Source organism: Neofelis nebulosa, chromosome 8 (assembly GCF_028018385.1).
Source record: "Neofelis nebulosa isolate mNeoNeb1 chromosome 8, mNeoNeb1.pri, whole genome shotgun sequence".
Classification (NCBI taxonomy): Eukaryota; Metazoa; Chordata; class Mammalia; order Carnivora; family Felidae; genus Neofelis; species Neofelis nebulosa.
Window position 1 is genome coordinate 5,764,229 of NC_080789.1, and position 14,693 is coordinate 5,778,921.

General features: G+C 51.9%; 1 protein-coding gene across 10 annotated transcripts in view; it reads left to right on the top strand.

Annotated features, from left to right (window-relative positions):
- The window catches only part of EFCAB6 (EF-hand calcium binding domain 6), a 247,752-nt gene that overhangs the window by 205,360 nt on the left and 27,699 nt on the right, over positions 1-14,693 (top strand). The gene's annotated exons all lie outside the window — the stretch shown is intronic.

Genomic DNA, 14,693 nt, shown 5'->3' on the forward strand with positions numbered 1-14,693 from the left:
GTTTTGTTTTCAAAGAAACTTGGGAGCTTGCTTTTGTCTGGTTGCTTCAGAATTCTCCGGAATCTTAGATCCCTGAAGATGACCTGGTGTCCACAGAAGTGAGGCCCACAGTGTGTCGGGCCCGGAGGCGGAAGTGAGGGAACCGGGTCTCACTTGGGAGATGTTTGTTGAGGACACCCTATGTGCCGGTCCCTGGGGCGTGTATCAGCCAAATCTGGGCTGGAGATGAGCGTGGAGAGGGTGGGCCTTAACAGAGACATGATCAGCAGGAGGAGAGATTGCTGGGAAAGTCAGGGAGGGCTCCCGGGAGGAGGGTGTGTGACTGACTGCAGGGCTCTCGCTCCTCCCCCCCAGACTGCATTTCTGGCCGCACCAGGTATTTACCCTGAGGCTGTTTCTTGATCTCTAACCGGAAACGGACCCGAATCGTTAGCAACAATCACAGTCCGGTTTCAGCCAACACGGATTTCTCTGATCGCCATTCTGTGCGGTCAAATCACAGGGGGCCTGTCCTGCCGTATATTGAACTGTCCCTCTGCAGCCGGATACCTACGTCATTTCCAATGGCATATGCTCTTATGTGTGACGAACACCTACGTTCACAAATCCTTGATCACTGATCCAGGACGGACCCTTGGACATTCACATACTCGAGCAGACAGCGTGAACATTTTTAAGGTCCGAGGTTCTTTGCGATGCTAACAACAGCAAACGCTACACAGTGCCTTCCGAGGGCCACTCTTCCTGGTCCTTTACATACATGAACCCGCCCAGTCCTTTAATACCAATACTTGGCATGTGCTATTAATGTCCCTTTTTATAGATGGGGACCCTAGGGCACAGAGACATTAATTTGCGCACAGCCCCCCTGATGGCAGGCGGCAGAGCCGGTCTGTGAGCAAGAGGTCTCTCCCAGCTCCAGGCCCCTCGATGCTGTGCCGTGTCTCCCGTGTGGGCTGTGACTTCTTTCCTCGTTGCCGTTTAGACGGACATCCCTAAACAATGGATGCTGTCGGGTTGCACGTTTTCAAACTGCATGCCAGTGGTACTCCATCGAATACTGTGTTCTGCGCTTACTTTTTTTTGTTTGCTCTCACGCAACTTCAGGACTTAGCCGTGTTATCCCTTTGGTCTTAGTGCATTCCCTTATTAGGCTGCCATAAAATGAATCCATCAAACGAATACATTCTGTTAAATGGACGCACCCTGTTCGGTTATCAGCCTCCCGCTAATGACCGTGTAGGCTGTTTACAGTTCTCTCCATTACAAGCAGAGCACCAGCCAGCCTCCTGCGTCGGTCCCCTCGTGACACTCGGAGTTACCCTGCGTGGGATCGGAGGGCACGTGCATGGGCAGCATCCCAGGGGCCGCCGCTGTGGCTGCACACTGATCAGTGCACGCTCCCACCAGCCTTGGGTGAGAGCTGCGAACGCTCCAGGTCTCCAGGAGTCCTGGGTATTGGCAGATGTTTTCATTCCTGCCCATCTGAATATCAGTAAGCCTGCGCGTTTTCTTGTGTTATGAGCCATTCAGGTTTCATTATCTGAGAAGGGTTCCTGTCCTTTGCTGGTACGTGAGCAGCAAATACCTCCTCCTGGCCTGTGACTCGTCTTCTGTCTCTGTTTATGGTGATGCTCACTATTTTTAACGAGTGCACTTTTTTCCCGACTTTAGATATTCACTGTGGGAATCCTGGCAGATCCAGGAAAGTGCGAAAAAGAAAACGGGGCTCGAAACCCCATGCTGATGCCGTGTTGGCGAGAGCAACCCCCGCCGTGTGCTGGGCCGTTCTCCCCACACGGTCTCACCAGGCTCTTACCCCAGCGAAGCTCTCCGGGAGTCAGACTCCCGCCGGGCCAACTAGCAGAGGAGACCAGGCAGGTTCAGCTCCGGAGCAGACATTCTCTCGATGTGCCACACTGCCTTGGAGATCTTCCCCCCACCCCCTTCTTAATGCATCTTTTCCCTAGTCCTTTTATTGTGACAAAACACTCTTACCGTAAAACTTACCTTCTTAATCGTTGTTACGTGCGCAGTTGAGTGGTATTAAGATCCGTACACACGGCTGTGCAACCATCACCACCACCCCCTCCAGAACTCTTTTCATCTTGCAAAACCGAAACTAGACACTAATTAACCCCCCAACCCCTTTGCCCCAGCCCTTGGTGACCACCGCTCCGCTTTGTGTCGCTGTGATCTTGACCGCTCGTCGAAGTGGAACCGTACGGCCTTTGTCTTTCTGCGGCTAGCTTATTTCGGCTCAGCATAGTGTCCTCGAGGTTCGTGCATGTTGTAGCCTGTGTCCGAATGTCCTTCCTTTTTCAGTCTAAATAATAGTCCACTGTAGGGATACGCCAGGTTTTGCTTATCCGTTCATCTATCGGTGGTTGCTTCCATGACTTAGCGGTTACGAATAATGCCGTGAGCACAGTGTGCAGATATGCTCCCTTGTTTTACAGAATGGAGGTGACACTGGCTATGTGATCGTGGATCTTGCTTCTTTTCTCCTTCAGGTTAAATTGCACCACGTCGCTGGAAGGTTTTCCAAACATGGGCCAAAACGCCTTTGTAGCACTCCATCTCCTCCCCGCTTTTTAAGCGTCTCAATTTTTTTTCCAGCTTTTGCCGTTGTAAGTTACTCCGCCATGAACACTTCATATGTAAATCTATATCTGCGTTTTGGATTCTTTCCTAGAGAAAAGAATCCAAAGAAATAAATAACTGAAGTCAAAAGATAGGAATATTTTTATTGGTCTCGAGAGCAGCCCCGTACTTTTTAAAGTAACTTTTTCTATTGGGTGGAATCACATGAAATCGCCGTTTTTAGAGCCAGAAGTGACCGAATACTGACAATTTGATGTGGCCTAAGCTAATATCTGTAGAAGTCATTTATGCCCACTTTACACGATCTGGAATATTCTGGTAATTTTGAAGGAGAGAATTAAAGTTATCCCTAGGGACAACCACTGTTAACATTTTGGTGTGTTCACTTCCAATCCTGTTTTCTGTGCGAGTATCCTTTGGGGGTATGTGTAGGACAGCGCGCATACACTGCTGATTTGGGGGTTGTTGGCGGATTTTCTCAGCTCTTAAGAGGCTCTTTTTCAACAATCGTTTCGTATTTGTATCGAAGTAATATATGCCCCGTGGAGAGGAAATTGAACGGTGGCGAGAGCGTTAAAAGCAGAGACTACTGGACCAACTCTTCACCCCTCTGCCCCCCAAGAGCAGTCACTGAGACTTGTTCCTGCGGCATACCTTCTCCCCTCTTGGTCACCCTTGGATTTCTTAAAACAACCCTCCTGGGCCTTTTTCGGGACTGTGGGTACGAGAGGTGAGGCCTCGCTTTCTCATTCCACCTCCCAGCTTCTCGCTGCCCCGCACTGTCTCCCCCAGAACTGCCATTTCACTTACTGTGGTGTCACTGGCATCTTCCAGGCTGTTGATTTTTCTCCAGAACCTGGATTTCCTTTGACGCGTGCCCTCCCACGGTGTGGACTCACTCACCCCTCCATCCGCCAACGTTTCCTACGTGCCGGCGATCAGCTGGTGCTGGGCCGGCAGTGACCCAGACTGATGCGGTCCCTGCCTTCCAGGGGCTTGTGAGATGGGGAGATGAGAAATGAGAAATGTATCCTACGTCAGATTCCAGAACATGCTGCCGAGGAAAATAAAGCGGGACAGAAGGAGGGCGTGTCTGAAGAGTCTAGAGGAGGTGACCTCTAGGGGAGGGGCGTTAGGGGCACAGCTGGTTCAAGGACTCGGCAGGAAGGTGTCCCATCAGCTTGCGGCGTGTCTTCCCTGGGCGTGAGAGAGGACATACAGCCAGGGAGGGATGGGGCAGGCGGCCTTGTCGCCTGGGGTCAGGGTGCAGGCTGCAATGCTTTGACTGTAAGCGACGTACGGAAGCGGCGGCTGGAGGAGTGCGCTGACCTGGGGCAGAGGAGCGTCGGTTAGAAAGTCAGAAAACTCACTGTGGCTGCTGTCTGGAGAAGAGACAGTGGGGCCAAGGACCAGAGCGTGGCGGGAGGCTCACGGCTCCGGGAGGGATGCTGCTGGCGTGGCTCTGTTCTAGAAACATTTGGAAAGTGGAACAGACAGGCTTCACTGATCCATGCTCCGTGAAGGAATGAGAGGCAGGAACGGCCGCAGCTTTCTGGCCTCTAGGGGGAGGAAAAAGGGCGGAGGGGTCTGCTGGGACAGGTGTCCTAACGGACTTGGCCGATCCCCTGGCGTTGGTCCTGCAGGTGCCTCCAGTGCTCGGCATTCTAGTGCAATAGCATGCCTCTGTTGAGCACTTAGGAGTATGAGCCCAAACCCTTCCAGCGGCATAGTGCCTGACCGCCTTGAGCCCTCCCAACAGCCCAGTGCCAGGGGGCAGCCGGCCCACCAGCAGGGGAGGCAGGGCTCAAGCCTCAGTGCGGCCACGGCCATCCTCCCTCACGGCTCACCGTGAGCATCTCTGTCCACTCGGGAATTCCCGGACCGAGGGTGAAGCTTCCAATGTGACCAGCTTGCTTCGCGAACGTTAGTTGACCCTGATTTTCCTTCCCAGAGTCTCCCTCGCCTCCGGAAACACTTTGCCGAATTTTCTCGCGGAGAGGTTTCCGGATGAAGCGCAAAAAAAAGTGTTGATGCGAAATGTGCTCAGGGACAGGAGTGAGCGTGCTGGGCCGGAAGTGGCCGGGGCTGGGGACACGGAGACGGCCTCGCCCGGACCCCCGCACAGCCCTCTTCCCGCTGTTCCTGGCGTTGTTGAGAGGCCCGAACTTGGGCAGAGGCGCGTCGACCAGGAGAACAAGCAGATCGAGGGACTTGTAGGCTGAAAGCCCGGCACGAAGCCAGGGTGCGTGGCCTCGATGTGCGGTGACCATAGGCGGTTCGAATCAGAGCAAGCATTGTGGGGGTTTTCCTTCTTCCTGTTTCTCTGCAGAGGGCGAGAGGGGCAGGGGCCACCCCTGCCCTTTGTTCCCTGCCCCAGAGTTCAGTCCCTTGGAGATCACTGAGACCTCTGAGCAAGGGCGTGAGTTAGCTTAGTCAGGTGGCTGGAACGGGGAGGAGGCTGTGGGAGAGCCGAGCCTCTTTCTAAAGTTCAGTCCTGGGCTGGCATTTTTAATAGAAGGAAAAGAAGTAACAAATAATGGGAATAGTTAATGCATCGTCCTCAAGCTCATTAAATATGATACCAGTCATCCCTCCCCTGTAGGGGCCACATGGGAGACAAGTAATTAAAAGCAGATTACCAAAATGTAATTAAGACAGCCGGTACCGCTCCCTGCAAAGGAGGTTCACCCTGAATAATCCCTCGCCAAACCGAATCCGTTCTTGGAGAAGGAGCAACTTTTCAACACGCTTTGTAAGGCCTCGAATAGACTGAAAGTATGCAGAGAGTAGAGACGAGAATTTTACACCTACTCACAACCCGTTTCTTATATTGGATACCCTGCTAAATCTGTCCTCCGAAACTTCTATTGATCTCCTGTCTCGTATGCCTGTCACACATGACATGTGAAAATCATCCGAGCGCTTTTCAGAACAGATGCCGCATTATTTTCAGATCCTGGTATGCAACTCTGGCATGGCGCAGCAGCGTCTCCTCCGTGCTCCTTCTGCCGCCTCATTACGCCCCGCCAAAGTCAGACAGCACTTCTCAAAGCGCAGGTCACGGGCCTCGGGCCAGGGCGGATCGACACGCCCCAGCCCGGGCGGGGCCTCCGTGGCGACGCGTCATTCTCGCGCACCCCGCTCGGCTCCGGGAGCCACACGCAGGGTTTCCTGGGGGCCCGGAGACTTGTGAGCCGGGGAACCCAGAGGGGCCCCCGTCTTTGCATGCCTCCTCCCTCCTGCCAGACCGTCACACCCCGATTCAAGATGAGAAGCACGAACCAGTGTGGCATGAAGGAAGGGGGGACGGAGTACTGAAACCGAAATGCTACCCGGTGGCTTAGTTCAAAAGCAGAAAAAAGACAAGTACTGAACCACAGTGTCGGTGCCTTTTTCACAAGATTCCCACAGACTGGGTGAAAACATTACCTGAATTCCCGTCCTCTGCAAATAGCTCTTTTTCACTTCTGGGAAAAGCATTTTACATTCAAAACGCCACGTGCAAAATAGAGAGTATCACCTTGTTTTTAGAAAATCGTCCCCGCTTAACATTTCTTTTAAGTCTTAAAGTGCACTTTTAGTACCTTCGGTGAATAGAAAAATATCGCTCAGAGCAGAGATAGAAGTTTTAAAAGACATACCAGAAACCCATATAAAATCTCTCTACTTTATTACCATGGAAATAATGGAATTTTTTAACAAAACGCATCCTTATTTAATGCAGAGTAATTATTTTGTCACATTGGAGCACACGGAGAGCCAATGAGATCCTCCCATACTTTGTGTTCATAATATATGGTCTTTAAAGTCATTCAGCGAGATGTTAAATAACCTGAAGACGGGTTTTTCCGAGAGAGCATTTAAGCTTGTAGTTTTTAGCCGAAGAAGGAACCGTAAAGCACATCGAAATGTTTGTAATCTTTTATGAACATTGTATTTATGTTAGTTGCTAACAGCATTACTTGGATTTATCTTTCTTTTTATTGTAAATATAATGGTGTCCATGTATTTTTAATGAATGGATGAAGAACGAGGGGTTCTCTTTTCAGGAAACAGTGCTAAGATTATTGGGGATAAATTAAGTAAATTATTAAGATGTATCATTACTGTTATTTACTCTTGCTCCCGATGGCAAGAAAGGCAAAGTCCTCTTGATATGATCGCCATGATTTTTTTACACATTTCCCCTAAATTTCACTCACTCTCTACTTGCTAGCCAACATTTACTACCTACTGTCTTCGAGACCGCTGAGGACGTGGCAGGTTGTGAGGGACAGCGCAGGCCGACTTGGACGCGTGGGGTGGCCCTGGTGACCGGCCAGGGGAAGGGCTCTTGGGTTGACCGTGCCTAAAGTGAGAAAGAGGAGTATTGTCACCCATAGCCTTGGATATTGGCAGCAGGTGCCCGGCGGGGCCTCCAGGCGTTGGGTGGCTCCCCGTGGGAGTCCGGCAGACAGGACACATCCACCTCCCCGCTCTGGCCCTTTGGGCTGGGTGAGCCGGCTACCTTGCTGGTGGTCACTGCCAGCACCTTGGCACGACCAAATGTCTGTTCCCTCTGGGCATCAGCGTCTGCACTGGTCCTAGCGCTGACCCAGCATTTGCACAATACAGACAGCCCGCTTGAAGCCAACCGTAGCGATAAAAGCCGCAGAATGGGGGCGCCTGGGTGGCGCAGTCGGTTAAGCGTCCGACTTCAGCCAGGTCACGATCTCGCGGTCCGTGAGTTCGAGCCCCGCGTCAGGCTCTGGGCTGACGGCTCGGAGCCTGGAGCCTGTTTCCGATTCTGTGTCTCCCTCTCTCTCTGCCCCTCCCCCGTTCATGCTCTGTCTCTCTCTGTCCCAAAAATAAATAAAAAAAAAAAAAAAAAAAAAAAAAAAGCCGCAGAATGAAAATACCGTCGTCCCGGAAGATGAATAATTCGGTGTACAACCTGGTAAACTTACGTGGCTGCCACTTAGCCTGGGCAAAGTCACTCTTTCAAGTTTCAAGGTTAAAAACTCTCCCAGATCGGCTCGGTTACAGCTCCTGTGCCGCGCATCCCGGGTCCCACCTGCGCCTGGAGCCGCCTCCGAGGAAGGATTAGGGGCCAGGCGCCCGCTGCCCTAGCAGCTGCCAGTGAGGACGCCCTGGAGGCAGGACAGGGGCTGCCGCCAAAGGGAGCGTAGGCTGGATTCTGATGCCCCTGGCAGAAGTGTGAAGGGGGCCGCAGCAGGCTGGCTTCCACCTGTGCAGGGAGGTCACGTTGCCCTCCCACCACTTCTCCATCTGAGGGATCCCTTCTCAGACACAGTCGTTTCAGGCAGACAGGGAGGTGATCCTGTCCAGTCAACAGGGTTTGCAAGAAAGCATATGCATGTTGAATTTCTAGTCAAGTAGTTACTATGAATCTGAGTGAGTGAATTTTCTCAAACCCAAACATTCCGTGCTTGGTGGGAGGGGGTGGGCGGGGACGGGCTTTCGTCCACCTCCGTGTCCCAGCTCCTCCGACGCTGCACCCTGTGTCTGTCACTCGCTCTGGCATTCTCAAAACACTCTCACAAGCACGCCCTCTCCAATACGCCTTGGCATCCTTTCTTGATTCCTAGCCTCAGTGAGATGCTACCTAGATGTTCAAAATAAATGGACTGTGGCGTGGCCGGGCCAGGCAGGTCCCCATTCATTGATCCCTCTGGAGCCAGGACAGTGTAAGTTAATTATAATTTGTGGTCAATTAAGGACCAGAGTTGTGCTGTACCATTGGCTGTACAAGGTCATGAGTGTATCAGGAAGCCGGGAATCAACCCAAGGAGTCATTGTCCCAAATAAGTCTTGCAGAGAAAATCCAGAATACGGATAGGGCTGGTGTCTTGTTTATTGTCATATGCCTTGGTGTCTAACTTGTAGGTGAGCTATCTGTGTTCTGGCTCAGATGCAGTATTCTCCTGGAAGAATCTTAACTTTCTTTTTTTTAAAAAAAAATATTTTTTAAGTTTACTTACTTATTTTGAGAAGAGAGAGAGAGAGAGAAAATCCCAAGCAGGCTCTGCTCTGTCGGCTCAGAGCCCGACCCAGGGCTCAAACTGACAAACCATGAGATCATGACCTGAGCCTAAATCAAGAGTCAGACACTTAACTGACTGAGCCACCCGGGCTCCCCAAGAATCTGAGCTTCCAACATTCATCAAAGGTGGATGAGAATGTGTGCCAGGCACTGGACCCATCTTGGGGGCCGGGCAGACGGGAAGACAGGTAGACATACTCCCACTTCCCTCCGAGTGTCTCCTGCTCTGGCAGAAATAGCTGTGACCACTGGCATGCAAACTGGAAAGTTCCATCTCTTGAGTTCTACGGAGGCCTGAATTTGGGTGGTCCATGCTGAGAGATTAAGAGGAAGGAGCAAGTCGCCCACCCCCCTAATGATCGTACCTGGCCAGTTACCAACACCATCTATCTTGTCGCCCACAGTCAGACTCCAGCATCCCGACAGATGTACACATTGTGCAGGTGCTGGTCTAAGCCTGTACGTAAATTAACCCAGCCAACCTCCTGACAGCAGCCTTTGAAGGTGCGGGCACTATCATTATCCCTATTTTGCAGTTGAGGAAACTGAGGTACAGAGAGGTCAAGGCATCCATTCCCGGTCACACGGCTAGAAGTGAAGAGCCAGCAGGCTCGTGCTCTCAGAGTCCTCCCGTCAGATGGGACCCCACGTCCTCACGTCCACCCTGTGCGACTGTTACTTGGATTAGTGGGTTAATGCGGAAAGAGCTTTGCCTGGTACCGAGCACAGCGAACCCCAAATATTTGCATTCGCTATTCTTTTTTTTATTCTCTCCTCCTTCGGTGAGTGTGTGTTTAATGTTTAATGTTTAGTAATGATGTGATTATATGGTGTGGGATTTATTTGAGTGGAAGAATTTATTTTAATAGTTTCATAAACGACTTCAGCCATGAGTTTATTGACTCATTAAAGGGTTGAAGGGGTGGCTCAAATGTTTCCTTTATTTCCCTGCATTTTATGGCAATTTCACGCTGGCGAAGGGGTTGTGAATTGGGCGTTTGCAAAGGCATCTTGGAGAGATCCTTTGTGAGTGTCGAGCTGTCTGATGGAGGTGAGCTTGGAACCAGAGGAGGGAGGACTTGCCCTGCATCATCAGGGCAGAGAGGAGAGCCAGCAGCTTTGATGAGCTTGTGCCAAGCCGGGATGTTGGGAGATGGGGCTTCCCGGGTGGGCACCCGCGCGTGCAGAGACCCGCGTGGGGACGGCTCCTCACTGTGGGCATGACTCGCATGGGTTGGGGTGAGGGGAGAGGGCAAGAGCAGTGGGGGTGAGGCCAGAGAGGGAAGGGCTCAGGGAGGCAGGCCCAGGGCGGGGCTGTCAGGGTGGGTCTCCCTTCCCCGCCTGGCTCCCCCAGCCATCTGCAAAAGCTTCTGCTCCTCCAGGGCAGGGGGTCAGCCTGCCATCCAGGCCTCTGTTCCCAGTGCCTGGGCCAGCGCGCGATACACAGTGGGTAGGTCCTCGTCCTATGTATGAGTTGTCACGTCCTTATGACTGGTAGGTACTTATATTCTCATGCGTGTGGTAGGCGGCTGTAGTCATGCTGCGTGGGAGGAGCGTAGCCCTGACATCAGACCATCTCGAGCTCTATTGTCAGTTGAGGGGAGTAGCCTGGGGTCCAACCGCAGGGGAGTCCTCACCCCTCGAAGCTCAGCCCCTCTTCCTTTGTCTAAACAACAGGAAGAACCATGGCTGCCTCAGGGGGCGATTCAAGGATTGGAGGAACTTCCATAACACCCTAGCCCAGCACCTGCATGATGGAGGCGCATTGAAAGGTGGCCTCCGGAACTGGGTCTCAGTACCTTGGTTCAGTTGACTGGAAGCATGTCTTGGTTACAGCCTTTCCAAAGGAGTTCTGGGAACCTTTAGACCGACCATTACTCATTGCCCAGAAGGAATTCTTGCATGGAAGAGATCTCAGGTCTAGGCAGTGGTCATGGCGCCATGAAACCTGGGTTATGCCTGGAACCCTACTGTCACTCCCCCACTTCCGCAAACAGTGCACTGGGTCATGGACACCAATTCGCTGGTCACTCAGATCTCGAGACCTCCTAGTGGACGAGAGTCCACCCTCGGTGGGGGGGGGGGCTTGGGGGACTCTCAGAGTGGCAAGAGTCTGGGTCACGATACGGTGGTAAGGGTCTACAGCAGTGCGCTTGTGCACAGAGCTTCCACTTTATGTTCATCTGGATTTTTTAACGTTTTATCTTTTTTTCTTGTTTTTTGACAGGCAGTCTCGCTTATGTTGTTATTTTTAACATTCATTTATTCACTGTAAATACAAATGAAGATACAGTACGATTAATTTTCTTTGCTAATCAAAATATTTGATCAAATGAAGCAGTTTTTCAATTCTTAGAAGTAATTATACTGTTCTTTAAAAGGAAGTGGAGGAATTCTTTACAGAGTATTTCTAATTAGGAGTTTTGCTACCTGCTGTGTTCTTATTCTGTATGAAGTTTCGAGGTTGTGTTGTTTTTTTTTTTCCTCCTGTAAGGAATCCTTGAGAAACTATACAATTGTGTCCCTAAGTATTTAGAACAAAACTTAGTAGGAGAATTGTGCTATCTGATTAGCTAATTATAACCTTCGTAATAGTTAAATTAATACACCAACATATTTCTTTAAAAAAATTTTTTTAATGCTTATATTTATTTTTGAGACAGAGAGAGACAGAGCATGAGCAAGGGAGGGGTAGAGAGAGAGGGAGACGCAGAATCAGAAGCAGGCTCCAGGCTCCGAGCTGTTGGCACAGAGCCCGAGGCGGGGCTCTAACCCACGAACCGTGAGATCATGACCTGAGCCAAAGTCGGACGCTCAACCGACTGAGCCACCCAGACGCCCCTCCACCAACATATTTCTAATGTGATGCCTGGATACACCACACTGTCAAGCCTGTTGCTCCCAGCCAGGTGACCGCCACCTGGGACACCCTCAGGAGGAGGGTCCCAAAGTTCCCTTGCAGCGTGCCCATCGTCAAGGAACACTGAGCGCAAAAAACCATCCACACCAAACAACTTAACTCCTTTTCTTTGTACTCTGCGCCCACTCTCGTCTATTTCTTACTAACTAGACATTCAGAACTGTGTTGGTCAGCTACTGCTAAGTAACAAACAACCACGACATCTCCACAACAGCAGCATTTATTTCGTTTTTCCATCTGTATTGTGACCGATCTAGGCTGGCTCAGCTCTGGGTGGCATGCCTGGGTCGTCTCTGTTCCACGTGTTCTCACCCTCCTCCTCGGACCAGTGCTGTGCCCCAGGCCTGTTCTTCTCAAGACAGTGTCGCTGGCACAGGAAGATTTGCCCAGTCACACAAGTGCTTTTTATATTCTTTGTTCATGTTATACTTGCCAACATTCCCTTGCCCAAAGCAAGTCGTATGGCTGAATCCAAAGCCACGTGGCAGACAGAGGACGTGGATACAGGGAGAGTTGAGAAAAATAGAGCCTTGAATGCAATATCCCACAAGGGAACAAATACACGTGTGTCTCCGTTTCCAGCTCTATTGGGTTAGTTGACAATTCAGTCCACCTCTTCCCTATTACATTCCCTCTTCCCTGTTATATCTAGAGAAGTTGTTTGGGATACAATGTAGTGCAAAATCGATTTCCTAAGTCAGCCAAGACCGTGGCTGGACATAACTTAGTGACAGGATGCTGGAAGGTTCTTTTCGGGAACCATTCCCCTATTCGAGCTGTTGCAAGAAGCGTACGATAGACTGCATGGGAGCTAACAAAATTCCGGGTTCAGTTAACCCTTCTGGAGCACACACCCTGGTTCTTGCCGCCGGCTTAACCCCCTCCTCAAGTGCTGCTCCCTCTCCTGGGTTAGAGGCAGGTCAGCCAGCCCCTCGCCTGGAGCTTCCCCCGCCACTTCAAATGTGAGTTTCCCGCAGCAGAGACAGGCTAATTCATCTTTATCTCAGGAGGGCCGGTACAGTGCCTTCCTGAAATGGATGGTGTGCTCCTTGATTGTGTCTGCGTTCCGCTGGATGGTTCTCTTCGACTGCTGTGGCTGTCACTACTTTACAGACGGAGAGCCTACACCCAGAGAGGTGAAGTGACTCGCGTGAAGTCGCCAGCCACACGATGTCCGACCAAGGCGCTGGCTTAGCCATCCTGAATCTGAGCCCATGACCTGACCTCCGGCACCCCTGCCGCCCAGGGCCCTGGGGCAGCTGCTCAGGAGACCCGGGTCCTGTGGAACAGTCACGGGGTACCTGGGCTCATGCCCCGGCTCCTGGGGTGCGTGGCCACACCTCAGACCTGGCTTCCACCTCCCTGGCAGGTGGCCTGACCTACAGGTATAGAATGCACCAGAATGCCTCCGATTACTCAGGATAGAAACGGTGTTAACCGGGAGCTGAGACTCAAACCCAGGTCTGGCAGACTCAGGCAAAAATATCTGTAATAACACCCCCCAACAGCAGCAGCAACAGCAGCGAGAATGGCAGCCCGCGTTTGCCAGGCACTGAGCCAAACACTGCACGGTTTTATTTTGCTGAAATCCCAGGCCCGCCCTTTGTGATGGTTCTGTTTTTATCCCGGTGAGGAAAATGAGGCAGAGAGGGCTGTATGTCTTGCTCAAGGCCATAAGAAAAAGGCAGAGCTCAGCTCCATTCAGCAGCCCCAAAGCCCTTGGTTCACGTCCCCGCCCTCCAGGCCCAGCACCCTCCGCCTGAAGGTCTGGCCCCGGCAGGCGCACTCCATCCGGTTGGCACACCCTTGTCGGATTACTGTGCTCCTGCAGCGGCCAGGCGGGCCCCTTCTTAGTGTGCTCGTGCAGGGGCCCAGAGATGGCCCTGGCCTGAGCGGGGAGGATGAGCCACGGGCTGGGGATCCCAGCGCTGTGCCTACGAGGCTCTCCCCATGTCTTCAGCCAATGGCTGTGTGAGGGCCCAAGACAGTGGCAGAGACATCAGCCTGGAAGAGGGAGAGGAGCCCTGAAGCTGGGCCAAAGGGATGGGCTCCGAATGAATTCTGCGTAGGTCCACGCTCGCTTCTCTTTGACCCCCTCAACTTAGACTTCTTCCCTCTGGTCTCCCCCACCCAGGCTGCCTCCCTCGGACCGCCCTAGACTTCCTCCCTCCGACCTGCCCGCACACACTGCTTCCCTCTGCCTCCCACCCACTGGGCAGCTCTTGGGGGATCCTGAGCAATGGCTGGATTTGGAACCACAGGTTTATGTTGTAAAGCCGGGACTTGGTTTTTACTAAGTGAGATATGTGGATATGTTTGAAACTGAAGCACTCCAAGTTATTTGCAGGCTCTGTGAGGATTGTATACTTCATGTATTGGGACGTTATTTCTTTTATATGTTTCGCCAACAGGGACCAGGAATTTTCTTTGTGGCAGTGGGGGACGGTTTTTCTCTGCAACATCAAGAGGGACAATGGGTAAAACAAGGCTCCATGAGTACCCTTGGGTAAATGAGGGAAAATTCCTTCGAAACATATAAATCATTCTCCAGCAGGGTCAGACCTATGGTGTACAGGATTCCACTTTTTTTTTTTCTTTTTCTTCTTTGCATTTAAACAGTACCCGGCACAGCCAGGCATGCATACAGTTGTCAGATGAGCCGTCGAGGGCTGGAGCACCAAGGTGCGGGCCCCGCGGCTCCCGTTCCAGACAACGGTGCGGACGAAGGTGGTCACCCGGCACCCGATTCCTTCCCTGTGTAGCTCTTGGTGCTGCGGCTACGATTGCTGTGCCGGGTGAGGGTGCCTTTTATGGGAAGCGTAGCTAGTATCGGAAAGTGACATTTGCATCTCAAGATAGCGGTGTCCTTTCTGATTAGGAGACACATTCCTTCTAGTTATAGAAAAAGCACCATTTCTTTCCCCCATTCAGATATAATGATCACGTGAGAAGCGCCAGGACACAGACGCGCCAGACCAACAGCCATCTGTTCTTCCCTGGCGTCTTCAGTCCCTCGGAGCGAGGCTGGCGGTGGCTGAGCGGCTTTGTTAAAAAGCAGGGATGGGAACCAGAATGCGGGTGCCTAACGGATTCGGCTCCTAAGCGCCCTGACGGAAGAGCCAGGAG